Source organism: Mustela nigripes, chromosome 2, assembly GCF_022355385.1.
Source record: "Mustela nigripes isolate SB6536 chromosome 2, MUSNIG.SB6536, whole genome shotgun sequence".
Classification (NCBI taxonomy): domain Eukaryota; kingdom Metazoa; phylum Chordata; class Mammalia; order Carnivora; family Mustelidae; genus Mustela; species Mustela nigripes.
The window spans coordinates 27,857,241-27,874,073 of NC_081558.1; the positions used below are offsets into that span (position 1 = coordinate 27,857,241).

At 42.3% G+C, this 16,833-nt stretch overlaps 1 protein-coding gene and 1 long non-coding RNA gene across 17 annotated transcripts in view; one reads left to right on the plus strand and one right to left on the minus strand.

Annotated features, from left to right (window-relative positions):
• LOC132011463 (uncharacterized) overlaps positions 1–16,833 on the plus strand; it is a 169,558-nt gene that overhangs the window by 117,548 nt on the left and 35,177 nt on the right. The window lies entirely within an intron of this gene.
• FHIT (fragile histidine triad diadenosine triphosphatase) overlaps positions 1–16,833 on the minus strand; it is a 1,435,937-nt gene that overhangs the window by 1,021 nt on the left and 1,418,083 nt on the right. The window lies entirely within an intron of this gene.

Consider the following 16,833-nt stretch of genomic DNA (forward strand, 5'->3'; position numbering starts at 1 on the left):
TTCTGGGCCTTAATTACTGGTATCAGTACATTAGGAGTGGTAGGGAACTGGACAGTGTGAGGCTACCAGCTTGGAGGACACTGGGAAAGGCAGACAGTTACAGGAAAGAGAAAATTAACTAGGAGGGGAAGAAAGATGAGAAATTTCTGGGCTGGATTCCATGATACTGGGGGAAGGTTGAAAGAAGGGGTGCCAGGAGACGTTGGACACAGCCACCATGGGTGTGATACAGGAGGAGATTTTGAGGAACTTTGTTGAGAAGCACAAATGGACTTCCCCTTCAGGGTTTTCAAAAGACTTCAGTGTAGATTTACATGGCTTTTCACTTCCTGTTTGCTATTTGTGTTAAATGGATGGCTCTGGGTGCAACCCCATGGACACAGATCTGGGAGGCTGAGCTGCAAATCCTCTGCTTCCTAGGTCCAGTGTGTAGTTCAAGGGTGTCCCCAGTATGGGCTTGTTCAGTCCTACCTGGGTGAGGAGACTCTGGCATATGGAGAGAGTTTTTACTGAGTCTAGCATTATGCTTTTTCTTCTAAGTACAGAGAGGTCAAGGTCAGAGAGCAAAGGGCAGACAGGCATCCCTTTGGAAGTATATCTGGTCCCTTCCAGGACCCAGAACATAGAAGCCTAACCACTTCTGCTTCAGCCTTCACATTTGAGCTCAGGTTCCACTCTTCCTCCTGCTCCCCACCTCTGCATTTACTGCTATCTGGGAGTGAGGGGTGGAAAGTAGGGTGTAGGCACCAGTCAGTTTGCAGCTCCCCTCCCTCGTTCCCGAGATGGGGGCCTGTTTCCTTTCTCTATGACATTGGGATCGTTCTCTATTGTGCTTAGCACCACCCATCTTGTCTGGGCATACAGGTCATCTCCTGATCATTCATCATTGCCCTTGTCCTTGAACAATTATTGACTTTGAGTCAGAGGCACCTGTGCAGGCCTGAAAATGGATGTGCCCTTTCTTTTCCTCCGCCTCACCTGTCTAGGGCAGATTTATGTCCTAGGAGAAGTTTCCCTCGGTTTTATTTTTGGTCTTTTGAACGTTGTGGCCCCGTGTTATTGGTCACACCCGCCCTCCCTGACACCAACCCTGTAATTTCTGATTCTCCACGGAAGCCTCGTTCTGTACCTGAGCGGACTTTCCGTCAGTCTACTGACAATGCTTCCGCACACATCCCTCACCAGGACTGGCATCCACACAGTCTGCCTCACTTCTGCAGGCTCTGCATTTAGCAGTTCCTTTTCTCCAACAAGCCTGGAAGCTTGTGGGAAGCAGAGTCTGCTTTTAAAGCCAGAGCACAGAGAGGGACCTTGTCGGGCTTTGTGGAGACTTGGGTCTGAGGCCCAGCTTCTTGACTGACTGGCTGTGTGTTTACAGGGGATGTGGATTGCCTGGCTGGGGGTGGTGGGGTTTGAGGAGAGGACTGAGCCTGTGAATGCACACAAAGCACTTGAAGCAGAGTCTCCCCCACTGTAAGCACTCACTCAGGTTAGCCCCTGATGTCACTACTGTGACTACCGTGATTTTCCCTCTGGATTGCATTACCAGTCAAAGCCAGCGAATGTTAGAACTTAACTACACAGCAAGAGATTCAGTCTCTCTCTCTCTCTTTTTTAAAGATTTAATTTATTTATTTGACAGAGACAAGAGAGGGAACACAAGACAGGGAGTGGGAAGGGAGAAGCAGGCCTCGCACTGAGCAGGGAGATTGATGTGGGGCTGGATCCCAGGATCCTAGGATCATGACCTGAGCCAAAGGCAGACGCTTAACGACTGAGCCTCCCAGGCGCCCCTCAGTCTCACTTTTGGAGAGGGTGCATCTGGGCAAGGTGCTTGTCATCCCGTCTTGTGGTTGGATGTCATATGGTAGGTGACCTTCATGTCCCTTGTTCCCTCTAATATTCCCTTAGACAGTGGTGTCTTTTGGTGATGCCTGGGTATATCAACAAATGTCTTTCCTGAGGCATGAGTGAGACCCAGAGGAGGTGCAAGGAGGGGAATGATGGGATCCTCAAGGTGCTTCTAGCTCCTGTGGAGAGATGCCTAGCATAGCACGCGGTCAGGCGAGATGATCACGGGCTGGGCAACCAGTCCCCAAAATGTGGCCTTTCTGGGGCCTCAAGAACAGACAGCACAGGCCTGGAATGTGTGAAGGGTGATTGATCGCCACAAACGTATGTTTTTCCAATATTTCTATGTCTCTAATCTAGTGGCAGATGAACTGAGGACACCCCGCTCCCGGGCAAGGCCGTGCTTGAGGAGTAACGGAGTAGCATGAAGTTCCGGGGGGAGGTTTACTTTGCAGGATAGGGAATAAAGGCAGACGGGACGCACCATGACCTTAGTCTGTAGAAGAGAGTTTTGGAAAGGAGAGCTTCAATTTGGAAGGAAAATACAAATGTCTGAAGGAGAAAGATTAAGTTTTGAGTAGGGCTGGCTGTGTGGTGGATGCTGTCTTTTTCCCCTCTGGCTCTCCCTGTTGCCTCAGGCAAGTCTTCTATGTTGATTTGCATGTTGTTGTCAGGAGTTAGTGAGTACAAACAGAAGCAGAGGGACACACGGATCCCCTGGGTTATGAGCTAAACCATGCCGACTTCTCCTTGACCATGTAGGTGTTTTCATGCTCCAAAAAGTCATTCTCCACAACTCGGAAGCAGAGTTCCCTGTTTTCAACAGATCCAGCCAGGCTCTGCATACATTTATAGACGATGTCTTTTCACTACGGTGTCAGCAAAGAAAGCTTCTACCTCGTACTCTGTGCCTCCTACTCTCTGATCGGCCCAGAGGAGAAGTTTTTTGCTTTGAGGCTAAGAAAACAGATGAACATCTCTCTATTCTGTAGGTGAATGTGGACAGGAGCTGGCCACAGTCCACCTAGCTGACAGAATGCAAAAGGAACACTGGGGGACACAAAAACTCAACACACCGTCTCCTTCGGTTTCTTGAAGGTTGTGTTTCTCAATGTGGCTATTCACTGGAATTACCCGCCCCCTCCCCCCACCAAGATTCTGATCTAATGGGTCAGAAGTGTGGCTTAGACTTCTGGGGATATCACTGAATGTGAAAGCGAAGAGCTCCAACCCTGTCTCCTTTTTGATTCAGCTCTGAAGTGTGCTCCCCAAAAAATGTTCCAGCTGCCCCAAAGCAATTCAGGAGCCGGAGACAAGTTTCAGTAGGTTTCAGATGCAGACTCCAAGGCTGTCCGTCTGCCACAGTCTTAGCCAAGCCGCACACACGGGGCAAGTGTCGACCTTCAAAGGGAAGCGATTCCTGCCCATGAGCTTGTATGAGATGACTTGATGTCACAGGGATGTCACAGAAATTGTTTTAAGTCATAGTAATCACACTCACCAGCAAAACCAAGTATTGAGACCCTGACATCAAATTCCTCTGTAACAATCTCTTCTATGAAAAGTAACTCTTTGTTCCTAGCAGCCTAGAGATACAGGCAGACAGCCACGGAAAGTCATTCTGCTCACACCAAAAACAAGAAGAGCAATTTTCTATGGGCAGGCAACTTTGACCTCTGCTTTTCAGCTTTTTCTTAATAAACTGGTCTCAGAAATTGGGCCACAGAAGCCGCTGGTGGCAATCTCTTAGAGTAAGTGGGTAAAGGGGCAGCTGGGGGAGAAATGGCAAGGAACAGAGAACCACTCTGATGAGGAACTCTGAAGCAATGCAATTATTCTTCCCTCTAGAGATAGAAGGGGTTACGCCCCAGCACAGTGGCCAGAAACCCAGCAGTGCGAGGACAGACTCAAGAGAGCAGGGTGATCTCACGCCAAGTTTCCTGGCTCAAAACCATTCCTCTGTGGTGCACACCTGGCACTGATTAATAACACAACTTCCTTTGATGAGCTAGTGTGCATTAACTTCCGCCGAAATTTCCCCGTGGCCCAGTCCCGCGTTTGTGCCTCCTTGAGGGCACCGTGGGGCCAGCCCCGCTCAGGAGGGGGGATGCCGTGTGCTGTTCTGCACAGAGGTGGGGCTCACCCGGGGGCTGTCCTTTATAGAGTGGCCACAGACTCGGCATTGTCGGTTTTCTCTTTGAAGGGATAAATCAAACACTAAGAACAGCAAACACACAAGAAAGATGATGCCCAAGCTTGTAGCTGTGAGTGATTTACCGAGACCCCGCGGGGCTCAGCACTTCCTTTATCCCACTGTCTCCTGGCAAGTGAAGCTGTGAAGCCTTTGAGGCTTGACAGTGGGAGTGAGGAGGCAGAACAGAGCAAACCCGCTCCTGGCAAATTCATGGCACTCCCGGAGCGTTTTCTTGTTGCCCACTTGAAACCAGTAAGGCCTCTGTCTTCCACGTTTGTCCCTTTGACGTCCCCTTCCCCGTGTCTGTACGGAGCAAAGACTCCCCTTAAAAGGCTTTCTCGTTCCGAGGGAGCTTATGAAGAACAGGCTTTATTTGTCTCTAAATCTTCAGCTGATATTACTTTTCCCCGAGACTCAGTTGAAATGAAAAAGGATTACTTTATATTTACTTGTGTCTTTCGTGAGAGAAACTAATTTTGAGAAAGAAAGTCCCTACAATGTGAAATACTTTCCCTGCTTCTCAACTCTCCAAAGGGGCAAAAGGAAAGCTAAAAGGTATACATGCTTTGTCATTTACTCTGTCTGACAGCTTCTTCTTATCATGCTTTTGAGGGTGACCTTCCCCTCACATATTTCTTCGCTCTACTTGTGCTCTTCTGTTATAATGAAATTTTGGAGCCAACCATGGCACGGGCTACCTTTGATAATTAATGGCTCTGAGAGTTTGCTGACTGTGTTATTTAATTAATGGCACTTGTGTCTGGAGTTTGTGCAACTCTGTGGTTGAATAAAAGGTGTATTTGCTGAGGGATTACAGGCAAATACTCAAGGATCGTCACACTGAGGATTTGTCAGGGTTCAGCACATTTAACAGCCTAATGGGGTTATTATATTTTTTTGTTCTCTGCCATTTAAAAGATATTGAAGTTGATATAACTCTGTCCTTTCTGCCTAATATGAGAGTTTAGATTATAATCCAAAAAATCCTTAGGCTAATGGATTAAAAATCTATTGCCTGGAGCAGGGCCTTTCATCAAAAACAAAAAGATGGAATCTTGAAGGCTCTATTTTGAGCATGAAGGTGATGGTTTAAAAAAGTTCCACTTTGCTTCACTGACTCAAAAAGAGACTAACCTGAATTACACTCAAGGTCTGCTTGGGACCAAAAGATCAAAGGTTGAAAACTGGTGAGGAAACACAGTTGAAAGCTACTGGGAACACAGAATAGTTCCTATCACCCTGCTTTTCCTGAGACTCTTTCTCATGCTAAGAATGAAATGCAGAAGAAAAGGCAGAGATGAACACATCCATGCAGAGACATCAGCAGTCTGTATGGGGAAATCTGTACGGAGCTATCTCTACGGGTATTCATACAGAGACTACAAAGAGGAATGATCTTAGGCCTGTGCTATCACTCTGTGTGCCTAGACGTGTTATGTCTGCTCTCTGGATCACTGTTTCTGTCTTTGCGGAACTGTATATTGACCCCGTTTTGGCCCATAGATGCTCAGAGTAATTTCTTTCAATAGGGACATGGAAGCTGACTATCCCACTGATAGAAGGGATAGCTGAGTGCTCACTTTGAGGACTTGAGGATTCTCTTTTTCAGGAAGGGACTCCTTGCTGGGCTTATTAATGTGAGAGGGCGAGAAGGAGCACCCAATCTCCAGCACTCAACCAGCTGGTCCAGGGGATAAGACGCAAGCCAGCATCCTGGCTTCTTCCTTGCTCCATCCCACCAGAGGCCTCCCCAGTCATGGCAGACAGTGGAAACAGAGGCGCCACCACACAAAGTTCAACTGGAGTGAGGAGAGAGGCCCTAAAAGTTGTGCACGGCAGGGAAAGCCATCTGTCCTGAGCATCCACCAGCCAGCTCTTGTGCGAAGAGGTGTACAGCTTTATGTATGTCTTCACCTCATGCAGTCTTCACCTCAGCCAGATGAGGTAGATGTCATAACGCCAGTGTTCCAGCTGGGAAAGGGTCACACGGTAAGTGCAAGATTGGAAGCAGATGTGCTTAATCCCAGAGCTTACCCTCTTCACACCTGCAGTGGCCAGGACGGTCGCCACTAGCCACACGCTGTAAGTGGGCACCAAAAGATATGACTTGAGATGTGCAGAAAGTATAAAGTCTAGGTTTCAAAGACTTACTCTAAAAGAAGGATGCAAAACAGCTCAATCATTTTTTATATTTATATTTTTAGATCATAAAGATATTAAAATAATATTTGGATATACTGGTTTAAATATAAATACAAATATATTAATCGGTCCTTAATGTAGCTACTGAGAAATTTCAAATGACATATGTGACTCATGTTCGGTTCCTACGGGACAGTGCTCCTCCGTGACGGTATCCTGGTCTGGGGTTCTGGAATGAGCAGAGTGAAGCTTTCCAGGTGTGGGGAGACAGAGGCTCTGCGAGCATCTGAAGAGTTCATTTAGTGTTCAGTATTTAAGAACATGAGCTCTGGGTTCAAGTTAGGCCTGTGACTTATTTGCGGCGTAACCTTGATCAAGTTACTCTGCCTTTTCGTGCCTCAGTTCCATCATCTACAGAATGGGAACTTAACTGTACCTATTCTCCTAGAGTTGTTAGGAGAACTCAGGATGATACAGGTAAGGCACCTCTAGACTCTAAAGAAATGTCAGCAAGTGATTTGAACACTCATGATATGCCAGGAGCTATTGCAAGTGCTAGAGACAGTAATGGCCCCATCCTTAGACACTTACTTGCTAGGGGAGCATGCAGACAAACAAATCAATCTCTAATGTGATGACAGACGATGGTGAACACTAGTAAGGAAAATAAGGCCAGTTTAAGGGAAAGAAGCATACCGAGGCACTACTTTAGACTGGGCACTTAGGGAAGGCCTTTTGGGAGCAGGTGACATTTGATCAAATCCTGCATGGAAGGAGAAAAGAATTTCAGGCAGAGGGGGACAAGTGGGGCCAGCAAAAGTGGGGGTGTGTCTGATGTGACCTGGTGACAGCAGGAAGGCAGGAAGACTGGAAGAATGAGTGTGGGTGAGAGAGCTGGGAGAGGAAGCTGGATTTGATCTCCTGTCCTCTACTGTGGCCACCAAAACTTCTCGGGAGTAAGTCCTGGCTGGCTTTCCCACATATGGAGGAGAGACATAATCTAGCTTGCCATTTACAAGAACTTCCTATTTTAATGTACTTATTCTTTTGTATGACCTTGGGTGAGTTTGGGGGGATAGATGCGTATTTTAAGAGTCAGAGGCAAGAATTGACATACGGTATGCTATATACAGAAGCTATATTTTTAACTACAATATCACAAAAGCTTACCCAGAATGAGGGGGAAGTTCTTAGGTTTTACTGAGAATACTTTCCTTTTAAAATTTTGCACTACATTGCATTTCCATGGAGTCTCATTCTTTTAAAGGATTAAAAAAAAATTAAAATTAACTGCACATGAGATCTTCCACCTTAAAAGAAAAGAAAAGGAAAAAAAAAAAACAAAACCTGCCTGGATAGATAACAGATCCTTGAGAAGAGAGAAATAAAACAGAACTTTGATAGGGGTGCCAAAGATAAATGCTGATTTAACTACAGTAGGCATATTCCGTGTTCCAAGTTGATAACTCTGGAATCTAAGGAGCCACCCGAGAGCGGATGAGAGAGGGGGCAGAGTTCTAAGAACGGCCCAGAGTTCCGCAGTGCCAAGACTGGCCTTGCCTGTGAGAAAGCTTCCTTTTCCTAAAGCTATAACTCTGGCTTATCATTTCTAATTAAAAAGTGATTCAAGCAATATCCTGGGCTTTCACTTCTTCAAAGAAATACCACACCGTCAGTTTGCAGCTTAGAATGCCAACAGTTCTAAACTTTTTGTGGGCCTCCTCGGAACAAGATGTAGAGCTTTAGCAGAGGGAAAATTGCTATGAACATCTAATTACATTCAAAGCCATTTTTACCTGTCTTAAAGGAATGGAAATGATCTGCCAGTTTTTATAGACCTTCTTGACCTAAAGATATCTGCTGGCGGAAAGGGAATCCTCAATTGGGTTCTTTTAATGCTTTAATTATTACATGAGCTATCCTTTTACGCACTGACTCACACACTTTGAAGAATCCCTTAAATACGCATTAAAATTGATTGGCTAATCCTAGACCGTGGGGTGGCTCTTGGAGGGCATGTAATTGTGTGTGGGCATGGGGGGTTAGACAAAATTGACACAGAGTCAACTACTTCATGGTGGGATAAGGCAGAGAAATCAATTTGGTCCCAGGTACTGTTGACATTGTACCGCTGACTTGCACAGAGCGCAGTCACATGCTTGCCTGTTCTCCAGTCAGTCTTGCTGCTTGAGACTGACCAGCACTTTCTCCGGGGCAAGGGCATACTTCGCCTACTCTGCCTCAGTGTTTGCCTCAAAATGGCATCTCCATAAGTAGATGGTGATTGAGTCCTAGATGCTCATGGTTAAGAGCCTCCTCTAGGAAGCAAGTAGTCCATGCCCCTGGTGTAGCCAGGACTCTTGATGGCAAGTAAGGAGACCTCAGCACAAATGAGCCTCTGAAGAAAACGGACATCATTACTGACCGTTTAACTGTGAAGGGTGGGGGGGGGATGTGGAAATTCATCTCCCCTCTTTATCTTTTTGTCTCCCTTCGCTCTGTGAGCTTCTCCTACATTAGACTTGTCCAAATGATGATCAGGATGACTGCCAATAGTCTCAAATACACAGCACCCCTTCAAGGGCTTCTCTCTGTATGTCCGTACACCGAATAGTAGAGGAGAACTCTAATAAGCTGAATGTGTGTGTGTGGGGGGAGGGGCGATGGGGGTCACAAGCCCAGACTGTGGCCTATGGATGAGATTGGCAGTTCCAAACTCAATGCTACAGGGATGCCGGGGTGGCTCAGTCAGTTAAGTGTCTGCCTTCGGCTCAGGTCATGATCTCCGGGTCCTGGGATTGAGCCCTGCATAGGGGTTCCTGCTCAGCAGTGGGCCTGCTTCTCTCTCTTCCTCTGCCCGTCTGCCTGCTCACGTTCTCTCTCTGTCTCTCTCAAATGAATAAAGTCTTTTTTAAAAAAATGTCCGCTACACCCCATCCTATTTTCTTCTCAAATCTCTCAACAAGCTTTTTAGTGTTTTGAAACCCAAGAGTTAATTTCAGACTCTTGGTGAAAAACCCATATCTTTAGAGGTAAAGGTCTTGAATGGAGCCATTGGGAGTCCTCATTGATCCCAAGAAAGTAACATCTAATGCACTGTGGTCCAAGGTTGATTAGGTTTGATTTATTCCTACTCATTGAATGCAGTTTTAGCTTTTAGAGAAATATTCAGTCTGTTAACTATGGCTGTATGGAGAAACGAGGGACGGTACTCTCTCTCTAGCAGGGTTGTTTAGCCTATTTTTGATACAAGTGCATGAAGTGACCAAATTACTCTTACCTAGCAAGAGTAAGCAGTCTCTTAAGCCTCAGCTTCATTGTATAATTCTTGTCAGTTAGCTGGAGTTCAAGCAGATGATGTCTCTAAACAGAAACCCACCAATTTTATTGTGAAATTAAGTGTGGGCTCCCAAGTCAGACTGCCAGCATTTGAACACTGGCTCTCCACATAACCCTGAGAGTCCTCGGGCAAGCCCCACAGTGGTTCTAAGCCTCAGTTTCCACATCTGAAAATCAGGGCAGTACTCCAGGGTTGCTGTGAGATTTAACTGACAGAAAGCCTATAACGTGGTTGGTATAACTTGTCCATAATAAGTGATCCCTGAGTGGTATCCTTAAGAATCATTAATAATAAAGTGTCCTCCCTATGGTGATCTCTGTTACTTAGTTCCTCAGATAATGATCTTGTTGGCCAGCGTGGCCTCTTAAAGGGCCTCTTAAAAGGGCTCTGATGTAGGAGTACAGTGTCTGTAAGATGACATACAACAATTATTCTTTTTTGTTTTAGCCTATTATGGAATAATTGAATATCTAGCCAGCAATTAGACTGTACATGAAAGTCAAACTCTTCCTTTCTTTTCTTTTGTCCTTAACTTAAAGTTCTTTATTTATCTGATTTACTTTTAGTCCTTTTAAGGGTGAAATATAACACAGACAAATGCAGAAGATACATATACACATAAGTGCCACACACACAAACACACATACACATACACATACACATGCATATCTACCCACACAGCTTAGAGAATTAATATAAAACAAACACACATCTTGCCATTGGCCATGGCAAGGAGTAGAACATTGCCCGTACCCTCCTACGCCACATTTCCCTTCTCAATGACCGCCCCTTTCTTGCATCCCCCAAAAGGTAACCACTAGTCTGATTTTAGGGTGATTGCTTCCTTGCTTTGCCTTATAATTTTACCTTGTAAGTGTATCTCTAAACACTATAATTTAGTTTTGCCTGTTTTTGAACTTTACACAAATGCAATCACACAGTGTGTGTTCTTTTGTGTTTGTTCTTCACACTCTTACAAGCACTTGATATCATCAGTTTTGCCAGCTTTTGACTATTGTGGAGGGTACACAGTCATAGTTCACTATGTTTTAAGTTTATACTTCCCTAATGACTAAAGATCATTTGCCATTGTGATACTTTTCCAAAGTGCCTATTCAGTCTTTTTTTAAAAAAATTTTTTTTAATGTTATGTTAGTCACCGTACAGTACATTTTGTATTTTCTATTGGGCTGTTGACTTTTACTCAGTGATTTTTAAGGTGTTGTTTTGTTTTCTTTCCTTTTCTTTAAAAAAATCTTCAGGTACTGGTCATTTGTTGGCTACCTATGTGGCAAATGCCTTCCCCCTCTCTTGAGTCTTGCCTTTTATCTCTCTTAATGGTGTCTTTTGATAAACTTATTTTTTAAAAAGATTTTATTTATTTATTTGATAGAGGGAGAGATCATAAGGAGGCAGAGAGGCAGGCAGAAAGAGAGGGGGAAGCTCCCTGTTGAGCAGAGAGCCCAATGCGGGGCTCAATCCCAGGACCCTGGGATCATGACCTGAGCCGAAGGCAGAGACTTAACCCTCTGAGCCACCCAGGCGCCCCAAACAGAATTTCTTAACTTACATGTATTCCAATTTATCAGTCTTGCTTGTGTGGTAATGCTTTTTGTGTCCTATTTAAAGTCTTTCCCTATAGCAAGATAATGAAGATATTCCCCTGTATTATCCTCTAAATGCTTTATGGTTTTATGCTTCACATTCTGAATTCTAACCCACCTCAGATTGACTTCTGCATAAGATGTGAAGTAGGGTATAGTTTCATTGGTTTTCTACATCGGCCTTTTCCCAGGGCCTTTTACTGGAAAGATTTTGTTTTCTCCACAGCTCTTTGACTTCATTTTAATCATGAATCAAGTATTCACATATGCCTGGCTCTGGGCTTTGTATTTTGTTCCATTAGTCTAGTCCTTGTACTGATACCATACTCTCTTAACTTTTATAGACTTGCAATAAGTTAGTATCAATTAGATTAAGCCCTCCTATACATTTGTCTGCTTTTTTAATAGTCTCTGGCTACATTTCCATAAGCATAAGAATTAACTTGTAAATTTTCACCACCACCACCAAAAAAAAAAAAAAAAAAAAAAACAAACAAAAAAAAATCCTATGATAATTTTGATCTCAGTTGTATTGTATTTACCGGTCAATTTGAGGAGAGTTGAGTCTTTATGAAGTTGAGTCATTCCTCTCTCTGTTTACTTAATTCTTCTTTAATGCCTCTTACTACTACTTTGTAGTTTTTTTGTCTAGAAGCTTACATGTCTTTAATTATTCCTAGGCATTTGATTTCTGATGTTAACATAGGTGTCCCCTGCTTTTTGAAAATTCACTTCCACCACTTCACACTTTTACAAAAGACCTACATTAGTACCTGTTTTTACTAACAGAAAAAAAAATCTGAATTGGATTTTTGCTTTTATGAGAAAGGAAAAAAAGCGAAAATAGCATTTAGCATGCATTTTGCAGTGAGCACAGCCCTACCGAGCTCCTTCCCTGGCAACTATACTCAGCATCAAGCCGCCGTAGCCATGACCTGTGTCTGTGAGCATCTGTGGTTTATCTCCATTCATTTTGTGCATCCATTAGTAAGATGTATCCTGAAGTATCAGTAAAACCTAAAAGAGGTTATTTTGGGGTCTGAAAATGCTCAAAGAATTTTCCATATCAGTTAATGGTAATTGCGTCTTTGCTTTACACCATTTCAGCTTAGGAAAGGTTTCAAAAGAATGCTCTACTTTGAGATAGTGGTGGGGAAATCTACATAAGCTAACTTCAATTTTTTTTTTTTTCCATTTTCTTACTGTGTGTCCCTTCAGAATCCGTAAGTTGAAGCCCTAAACTTCAACGTGATAGTAATAGGAGGTAGGGCCTCAGGAAGGTAATGAGGGTTAGGGGGGGTCATGAGGGTGGAGGGCCCCCAAGATAGAATTAATGTCCCTATAAAAAGAGTAAGAGGCTCAGACTTGCTGCTCTCTCTTCTCCATGTGAGGATGCAGTAAAAAGGCAGCCATCTACAAAGTAGGAAGAAGATTCTCACCAGAATCTGACCATGTTGGCACCTTGATCTTGGACTTCTATCCTCCAGAACTGTGAGAAATAACTTTTTGTTGGTTAAGCCACCCAGTCTATGGGATGGTATACATGGTATACAGCAGCCCGTGCTAAGAGAATGGCTAATAGAGAAATACAAAGCTTACATATATTGATCTTATATTCAGAGGCCTTGCTAAGTTTACTCATTAATTCTAATTGTTCTCAGCAGACTGTTTTGTATTTTCTGTATACATCATACTGTCTACATATAATGACACTTTCATTCCTTTGTTTCCACTCCTTCTATTTTTTTTTTTTTTCCCTCATTCTTGCCCTACTGTACTAGCTAGGACCTTGAGTACATTGTGAAATAGCAGGACTAATAGTAAATATTGTCATCTCATTTATAATCTCAAATAAAGAATGTTGAACGTTTCATCCTTAAGTACAAGTTCCTTCTAGTTTCAGTGTCCTGGAACTTTTATATAAAGTTGGGATATTGAATTTGATCAATACACTTTTCCACATCTACTGAGATGATCCTGTCCTCTATCTTTTATTAGTCTAGTGAAAGACAATGCTCAGTAGTCTAATATGAAACCACATTGCACTGATTACAATGTATTCCCTTCTCATAGATTGTACATTCACACACATACACAATCTGTCTACCTATCGGATAGATTTTAGGACTTTGGTATCTGTATTTCCATGTGCAGTGAGTCTATAGAGTTCCTTTCTATGATGTTCTTGTCAGGTTCATGTGCAAGAAGGCAACTTATACAACAAACTGAGAAGTGGAAGAATATCTTTCTCTTTTTCAATTTTCTGGCAAAATTTGTTCCATCAGTTATATGGATAATAACAGTATTATTCAGATTCTTTCTTTCTTAATTGCATGGTAGAATGCAGCAGTAAAGTTATCTGGGACTGATGTTATCATTGTGAGAGGGTTTTAATTGAAGTTTGATTTCTTTAATAGTTATCCAATTCTTTTTTTGTTTTGTTTAGTTTTTAACTTTGTGTCAGTTTAGGTAAGATGTATTTTTCCTAGAAACTTCAAATTTCACCCCAATTTTCAAATCTGTTGATTTAAAATTATTCATTATATGCTCTTTTCCTTTGAATGGCTGCAGTTTTCAGATAGACCGTTAGCATATTACTGTCAGTTTTTATTTTCTTCCAATAAATGCGTACAAGTAATAACTATAAGTAACTGACTTTCTAATCATGTTTAGTTGCATCCATGAGTTTTAGGTTTTCTTCCTTCAGTTCAAAATTATTTCTAATTTCCTTTGATCGCTTTTTCTTTAGAATTCCTTTTGTTTTCATTTATTTTTTAAATTTCTTTTCAGTATTCCAGAATTCATTGTTTATGCACCACACCCAGTGTTCCATGCAATACGTGCCCTCCGTAATACCCACCAGGTGAGCCTGGTCGTGGGTATTATAGAATTCCATTTGGATGACTCTGCTAGTGATGAATTCTCTCAGCCTTGTCAGAAAATGTGTTTGTTTCACTTTCATTCTTAAAAGAATATGTTACCTGGGTATGAAAATCTAGGGTGACAGTCATTTTCTTTCAGTTCTTTAAAGATGTCACTCCTTGGGTGGTATAATCAATTAAGCTTCTGACTCTTGGTTTCGGCTCAGGTTCTGATCTCAGGGTCATAGGATCGAGCCCTAAATCTGCTTGGGACTCTGTCCCGCTTCTTCTGCTTCTCCCCTCAATGCTCTCTCCCTCTCTTGCAAATAAATAAATAGATAAATAAAGATGTCATTCCATGGTCTTGTGATTTTCTGGGGTTTTGTTGTTGTTGCCTTTTGTCTCTTGGTCTATTACTCTTTGGAATGTGAGGTTTCCCCACCCCCACCCCCACTGTTACATCTGAGACTCACCCTTTGCTTTCTGCAGTTGTACCATGATACCCTCACGTGTGGATGCTACACCCCCTGCTCTGGCGTTGGTGTGTTCTTGACTTTTGCCAGTTTTGAAAAATTTACAGCCATTATCTCTTTAAATATAGAGTTCACTGAAACTGTTTTGGAATTGTGAATAAATATTTCTTAGGCATTCTCATTATATTTTATGTTTTCTGACCACTCATACTTTTTCCCACTTTTCCTTCATCTCTTTCTACTACATTCTGAATATTTTCATATGGCTCATCTTTAAGGGTTTAGTAATTCTTTTGCTCCTAAATTCATTCCCTGAGTTACTGTATTTTTCTGCTCTAGAATTTCTGTTTGGTTCTTTTTCACATAATCTCATTTTCTTATAGATTTCAGCTCTTTGTTTTTAAATATCTTTTCTACCTAGAAACCAGTTAAAGATAGTTGTTTTAGTGACTGTGTCTGATCATTGAGGTATCCTGTGATTCTAATCTTATTTGTATTGACTTTCTCTGCATATGCTATTGGGTATATATATGCACACATTCATGTGTTGGGTATTTGAAGAAAATAATTTGTAGGAATGATTTAAGATCTTGGGTGTGGTATTTTTTTTTTCTCCCCAGGGATGACTTTTTTCCCTCTTTGGTTCTGCCAGGCATCTCATATGACTATCAATTTGGGATCTTACATTTCCCAAAGTGAAATTTTCTCAATTGCCCACATGATTTGAAATTGGGCTGTGTAGCTGGTAGCAGGCCAGACTTCTATCTGGGTCATTCTTTTTCCAAGGATACCACTTCCCCAGATTTTTGCATTCCCACCCAGGTATGGAGATTTAGAAAGTCCTCTGCCAGTGGAAACCCAGCTTTTATTATTTTTAGTCCCATCTGTCTCTTCAAGACATAGATGCCCTCAGCAGAGAAGCAGCCGTAAAAGGCGGGCTCCTCTCTCTGGATTTCTGGCTGCTTTTGGATCTTGACCTTATAGTCCCTTACTGCCTTGTTACCTCTAGCTGATGTTTGTGTGTATTCTGTAAAATTCTTCCTAGTTGAACACAGTGGGATATTTAATTCGAATTATTTGGTCTGTTAGTAATAGTAGCAGAAGTCATTCGTTTTCTTTTCTCTTTTGGTGGTCTGAAAATATCCTGCCCTACAGGTTTTATTCTTTAATTATTATTTAAACTAATTTACCCTAACCTGAACATTTCCATAATTTATCATCTTTAAAATATAATGGAAATTATAGGGAAAATTATGAATCTACGTATTGGCACAACTAATGGACATTCATAGTCTCCATTGCTCACCATTCATGATAAATTGGAGGTAGTAGAACATACTGAAATGTCTTTTGTATCCTCAGAGAAGTATTAAATCTAGAAGGAGCACAATTTAGAGCTGGTTTGGTAGTGTTATTTCCTAGCTGTTACTCTGTGTTATTCTCATAAAAACCCGAGGATATAATTAAAATGTTTCCCACCATAGTAATTCAGAGAGAGGAAAAATGAGGCACAAAAGAGTGATGTGTCCAAGTCCACAGAGTAAATTTCGTGAGAGTGTTCATAGGGAGTTTGCTTAAATTATTTAAGACTTTTCCACTGAGAGTAAAAAACAAAGTGGCAGACAATCCAGACATTATTCTTAGGAGTCTGAAAATGATCTTTTAATCCTTTGATTTGGTGATGAATATGCCTTGTACTTAGGACAAGTGATTAAAAATATATATTTTTTTCTTTTTTAGTTGGGTAGGGTTGGGCATAATTTTTACAGAACCATGAAGTTTACCTTACCAGTCCTTTCTTTTCAAAGCACATTCTAGAAAGTTCTGTTTAAAACTCCAGACAGTCATTTTCTTTAGAAGAGATATTATCTGCCAACTGACATTCTCTTCATTCCGGATTATTTACATGAGGCTCTCGTAGGGGAAACCAAATTTGCCCTGTGACATGGTTGCAAAGTGGTAATAGTGAGCCAAAATAGTGAGGTCAGTGAATTGGGGTCTGGGAAGGGCATGGAATGGGTGGCAGGTATCCAGCTCCTAAATGAGCTGGCCACGTTCTCTTTCTCTGCCTCTGCATGGCTCCTATCCTCTCCAAAGAGTGTGTTCTATCTCATGTACCCTTAAAGGAGGGAAGAGGAAGAAGAGGGGCACATGACATAGAATTGAGCTGGAGATCTAATTTCACTAACACTACTGAGACAAGTGGCCCCAGTGAGATATTTCAATTCTCCGAATATTCTTTCTTTGGATCCTCTCCCCTCTTTCCTCCATTTTTTTTTTTGGATTTTACTTTAATAAACAAGACACAGTTTCCATTGCTCACCACTCATGATAAATTAGAAGGAGCAGACCATCGTGCAGTGTCTTT